We start from the raw sequence: 6,379 nt of genomic DNA, 5'->3' as shown, positions 1-6,379 counted from the left end.
AAGCTAACACTCTCCTATGGACTGTACCACAAATGAGATGGATAGTAGAGTATATGAGAAATTCCTAGAACTTTCTCTGTAACTTCACCTCTTTTCCTCCAAATCAAAAAACATATGTATGTATCAGTGAGTAAATCAGGGTACTTGAAACAGCCTAAATAGATGATCTCTAAAACCTCTTAAGTTCTAAGACTTACAATTCTAAGACAATCTTAAAACTAATTCAAAGGAGATCCTTTAGATAATCTAAAGTAACACAAATTTGCTACATTTCTCCAGTAATTCTGTAGCCTTATTATATGAGATGAACAAAGATTTCAGTAAGTTATTCTCAAGAATGAGTGTTTCATATGCATTGGAAAAAAAGCAAAAATGGTTGTCCCGTAGACTGGTTGAAGAGCTTATAAAATTATAAAATCGTTCTTTATCTATTAACATTTGCAGAATGATTTATGAAATATTGATGAAGACATATGGAGTTTATTATTCAGTTACAAACATAGCCTACTTTCTTATTCTTAGCAATAATTCATGAAATATATAAAAAGAATACTTCATTTCTAACATCTTTCACATTTATTTTGGGTGTGCAGTTAAATATGGGCATTTCCTTCAGTCAAAAACTTTGGCCATATTTGCAAAAGTGTTTGGCATAAAATAGGCTTAAATCTAAAATTATCTTCTAAATTACTAGGATAAAAATGTTTTATTAACAACAATATTTCCAAGTTTTACATGATCTTATACCAATATTTCTGCAGGGCCTAGTGCCCTCTCAGGTTATTCCCAGTGGTACTTCTCTTCATTAATGGCAGAGAGAACAATTCTTTCAGGATAGGATTTCCTGTTCAGTGGCTATAAAATTACAAGGATGTTAGTTTGGAATAACTTTGATCTAAGTACTTAATAGTAAGTAATAACAGCATATATTTGACAGACCCCAAATGAAGATGTGGGCCTACCTACAGAAATAATTTTTGTTCACATTCTATTTTGTTTTAAAGACATCAACTTGTGTTCCTTTAATTCCCTAAAGTAAATTATGTATTCTATTTTTTGAAGATTAACCTAATCTAATATAATAATATATTAATGTATTAATTAATTAATTAATATATTAATCTAATATAATAATATATTAATCTAATATAATAATGTTTACCAGTTGAGCAACTCTCTATCAACTATTATGAGACTACAATAATAAGTAGCATTCCTATCAAAACTCATTAAATTTTCTGATTAATTCTCTCCTCTTTTTTAGAGAATAATCTGAAAATCATGCTTACATTTTACTCTAGAAGAGTATTGTAATATCGTAATCAATGAACAATATAATTTTCATAATTCTGCAGCCATCCAGAAAATATTGGAGCGAGGCTAGTAGTAAGTGGATTCTAAGGAAAATTATAATGGTGTAGAATTGTAATTGTTTAAGTGAATTGATAGGTTGGACTTCTCCAGGAAAATGTTTAGGTGCCAATCTAATTCATGTACAATAGGGAGTTACTATAGAAAGTAGTAGTGGAGATTTACTAACCATAATAATTAGAATTCTAAAACTGTGAGCCCCAATTCCAACCTGTACCGGCTTCCAGATTGGATGACAGTTTCGCCGCAAGGAATATTATTGACTGGAAACAACATAATAAGATGGCTTAAATAACAAACACATTCAGTCATTATACATACTAAGAAATCTGAAGGTGGGCAGTTTAAAGGTTTGTTGGCAAGCTAAAAATGACAGGGTTCTGGGATTTTCTCTTTACAGTTCTTTTGGCCTTTCCTTCATGTTTGTAAAATGGGTTCCACAGTTCTAGACATCATTTGTCTAAAGGCAAGGATCGGGAAGGGGGAAAGCTGTGGGACTAGAGTATGATAAATTTGTGTTCCTTCCTCTTTTTTATAAGTAAGGGTTAAATCTTTCCCAAATGTTCTCCAACAGAGTTCTGACAGTTCTGTCAGATAACCATTCCTGGGTGCACAGGATTATGGGAAAGAGACCACTTGGCCAAGGAAAATGTGATTGCCAGACTACAAATGATTGGTTCAGATCACTTTTGAGTCTGCACAAATAGATTTGTGATTCCATTAGCATTAAAAGGAGGCCAATCTCAGGGGAAAAAAAAGGAATAAACTACTCATACATGCAATAACATGGAAGAATCTCGAAAATGTTATGCTAAGTGCAAGCATTATGCCAGATTCAAAAGGCTCCATACTGTATGACTCAATTTATGACATTCTAAAAAAAAAGGCAAACTATAGGGACAGAAAGCAGATCAGTGGTTTCCCAAAGTGGGAAAGGGATTGATTACAAAGAAGCATGAAGGAGATTTTTAGATAATGGAAATCTTTTCTGGATTGATTGTGGTGTTAAACTACTCTATAAATTTGTCAAAATTCATAGAACTGTACACCTAAAAAAGCATTGCTTTTTATTAAATATTAATTATATGTAAATAAACAAAAAAGTTAGAGACTTCTCTGGCAAAAGGCAATTAGTAGTATATATTACCACTCCCTCTATTACTGTTTCTCTCTGAGACCTTTAGCATATTCTGAAACTCCTCATGGAGATCTAGAATTAAATCAATTCATTTTAAAACTGTAGCCCAAAAGTAGACTAGACCTGGAAAAATCATTTCAGTAGAGACTAGTTAATTAAGAAAAAAACTCCAGGTGTGCCAGAAAGTTCCTGGAATAATCTTAGCATCTGTTTTGGCCAAAATCTGTTTCCCATGGTCAGCAACAACTTGTGGAGCTGGACTTTGCCAGAAAATATTCCTCTGGCTGCTCTCTATTTGCACAGCATTCAGAACTTTGTGTGCCTGCAGAGGATGGCTAATTAACATAAAAGTGTGATCAATTACACAGAACAGCAGTTACATTTCAGTGTTAAAACTTTTAGGAAATGCTAATCTTATAAAATTTCTTTACATAGAAATTTCTTAAATAGAAAACTTTATTTTATCCTCTTTCTACATCTTCACCAATAATCTATTCAAGAGAGTAAAATACAAAACACTAAATATCTTCTACAATAGTAGAGCCCCAGTTCTTAGTGTTGTTAAAAGGGACACTTTAACTTCTCATTTGTAGTGTAGATAATGCCTCTAAATTAACCAAAATTTTATTGGATGAAATTCTAAACATATTTCTAAATGCATATTAGCCATTGGTCTAATACTTAAATAAAAACAGTACTGGCACTATGAGAATTGAACAGAACAATCACTAAAACTAGGCAACAGGCCTAAAAAGCTTATTAATGACTTTCCGTACAACATTACCCGCATACATGTGGCCTCGTCCACATGGCAGTGTTTTTTTTTTTTAACACAGTTACTAACATGCTAAGTATACACAATAGCAAGTTTGAATAAAATGTGAGAAATTCAATCATTTCTATGATTTAAAAAATCCAGATGTTTAAAATCACGTAGATCAAACATTTGAACATTTGCATATTCCTTCTTAATTTTATCCAAATGTTTTGACATTTTAGAGGAGGAAAATTAGGAGTAAGAAATAATGGGACTAAAATGAACCAAGCAGAATTTTTATTTTGAGTAGATCTTGAGGAACAGTTGATAAGCATTTGAGTGAATATTTGTGCTTTTCGAAACAATGGACAATCTCCAGTATCTACTCTAAAATTTGAATAGTGATTTCCTACTACCTTGCCTCCAGTCTTCTAATGTGGTTAATCTTGGGAGGTCATTTAGAGATCAAGAGTACTCTGTTAGTTTAGCTGTAAAATGTATCACAACTCCCACCAAATTTCCCAAGCTTGACTTCAGTGGGATATGTGTTTCCTAGTTGCAGAATCAAACATAATACCCTTATAAACACAGCAGTTCTGCTGAGTAACCAAACTTAACCTCTCAAAACAAAGCATTTCTATTAAAATAACTTGTTTGGCACATCATTAGTGTTGTACTATTATTAGTTCCAGGCAAACAGATGTCTTCCTGGATGAAATCCAAGCCAGGCATCTTTTTTTCTTTTTTTTTTTTTTTGGCAAGTGGGTGATAGGCTAAATTATATTTTTTTCCAGCTCAGTAAGCTTTTAGCATTAGAAAGAGATACAGTCTTGCAATTCCATTTGACTTCAATTTTTAATTTATTCTTTTACAGTACATATTACAACAATTTAATTCATTACAAAAGCAAGATAGTAAATTCCATGTTTTCTGAAAATGTAAATATACTAGCCAATGACATAGAAAAGTTCAAGATGAAATTCATAATTTTAGAGCATCATCTCTTAAAAGTAAAAAAATTTGTTAATATTATTTCTAAAATATGCATTGTAATATCAAACATTAAACCATCCTTCAATAGTACCACCATTTGTAAAGGGCTTCTTTTTTTTTTTTTTTTTTTTTTTTGCATGGAGCCCAACATGGGGCTTGAACTTATGACCCTGAAACCAAGACCTGAGCTGAAATCAAGAGTCAGATGCTTAACCAACTAAGCCACCCAGGCGCCCCCATTTGTAAAGAACTTTAAAATGTACCAAACATTTATCCTGCAACTTTTTCTCTTATTATGAAAGTGAAAATTATCTTTTCCCTTATGTTTTCCATAGTACAAGTAGTTTTTAATTTTTCCCCAATATAAGTTTGTACATCTCAAGGTTAAAAGAAGTAACTGTTGCAGAGACAGCTACTTTTCCATTTATACATATTCACCTTCTTCTTTTTAGTAATAGAATCCCTGAACACACTGTTACCCAGAAAGATGCCATATTTACTAGATTCCTTTGCCACCACAAATGGTCATTTGACTATGTTTTGGCCAATGGGATATGAGCAGAATTGATAGGTGCCACTTCTGGATCATTTCCTTAAACAGAAGTTGCTTCCTCTTTTTTTAATTCTTCTATGTCCCCTTTATCCCTTCCTGGGGACTGCTGCCAATGAGCTTGCTTTAGCACTGGGAAACAAAACACAGCAAAATAGAAGGAACTGGAAATTCTAACTAACCTTAAAAGCCACTTTATATTTAATTCTTTCTTACGGATATTTAGCCTATTTGATGCCTCCATTTTTATGATATGGTTAATTGATACAATATATATGCAAAAAGATTTTAGATGTCATATTATCTTGTCTGGTAACAGTCTGTGGGGATTTTCACTCCATGCAGTTCAGGTAGGGAATACCTCAACACCAATCGTTTCTTTTTATTTTTTTTTTAATTTTTTTAATGTTTATTTTTGAGAGAGACAGAGCACGAGTCAGGGAGGGGCAGAAAGAGAGAGAGACGCAGAATCCTAAGCAGGCTCCAGGCTCTGAGCTGTCAGCACAGAGCCTGATGTGGGGCTTGAACTCACAAACCGTGAGATCATAACCTGAGCCGAAGTTGGACACAACCAACTGAGCCACCCAGGTGCCCCATCACCAGTCTTTTCTACAGGGATACAAAGAATCCAGATCTGATCAGAGTATTACATTGTGCTGACCATCATGAATGCTCCATGGCTGGATTCATGACCTATACCAGGCCCATAAAACCTCTCCCAGCTTTCTTTGCTAAAACTGTCAGCAAAAAGACCCATCTTCTCCTTCAGAACTCAAAAGCACTAAGTGCTAAACAAATTTGGATTATTGATGCTCTCTTGGCCACCCAAGTAGGGAAAATCTGCCTAGAAATAAATGCAACACAAAGAAAACAAAGCCAAGGGAGGAAGAAAGAGGGGGATCTTGATTATATTATTTAAGCTCCTGCATCCAGCTGTGCTAAAGCTATATACATTCTGGGCTTCCCACTTTTCTGGGCCAGTAAATTCCCACTTACTGTTGAAACTAATTAAAGTTGGATTTTTATAATTTGCAATTATATAAACTCTAGTTATAGCAATTAATTATAGTCATTTTAATTGACAGAAAATATCAAGACTTTTAATCTAAAAATATTCTTAACTTCAAAGTCATCCCCGTGTTCCCAAGAATATCAGTTGGAGATGTTGCTAGTCTTCTTATTTTACACGATCATTCTGGCTTATTAAAAGCTAAATCTGTGACATTTTCAACTCCATAATACCAAGTCTGATATGAAGTTTTAGCCTATTCTGTGCTGTCAGCCAAACATACAAATACTCTTTACCACATGTTGCCATATATGAATAACTTAATTATGGTATATGTAATGTAATTTAATAATATTACCATTTGAATTATACTTTTTTTAGTGATATGTAGCACCTGTATCCCTCATTTTAGGTAATGAAAGAGATACGAGATTTATTTGGAAGAGAATTTTCAAACTGAATTATATAAACACAAATATATAATTGGTACCTATTTTTGTTCCAATCCAAGTGGAGTAAACAAATAATATATAAATTAAAATAGGCTCTATTAGAAATTGG

Source organism: Panthera leo, chromosome C1, assembly GCF_018350215.1.
Source record: "Panthera leo isolate Ple1 chromosome C1, P.leo_Ple1_pat1.1, whole genome shotgun sequence".
Classification (NCBI taxonomy): Eukaryota; Metazoa; Chordata; class Mammalia; order Carnivora; family Felidae; genus Panthera; species Panthera leo.
This window is presented reverse-complemented; position numbering follows the sequence as displayed.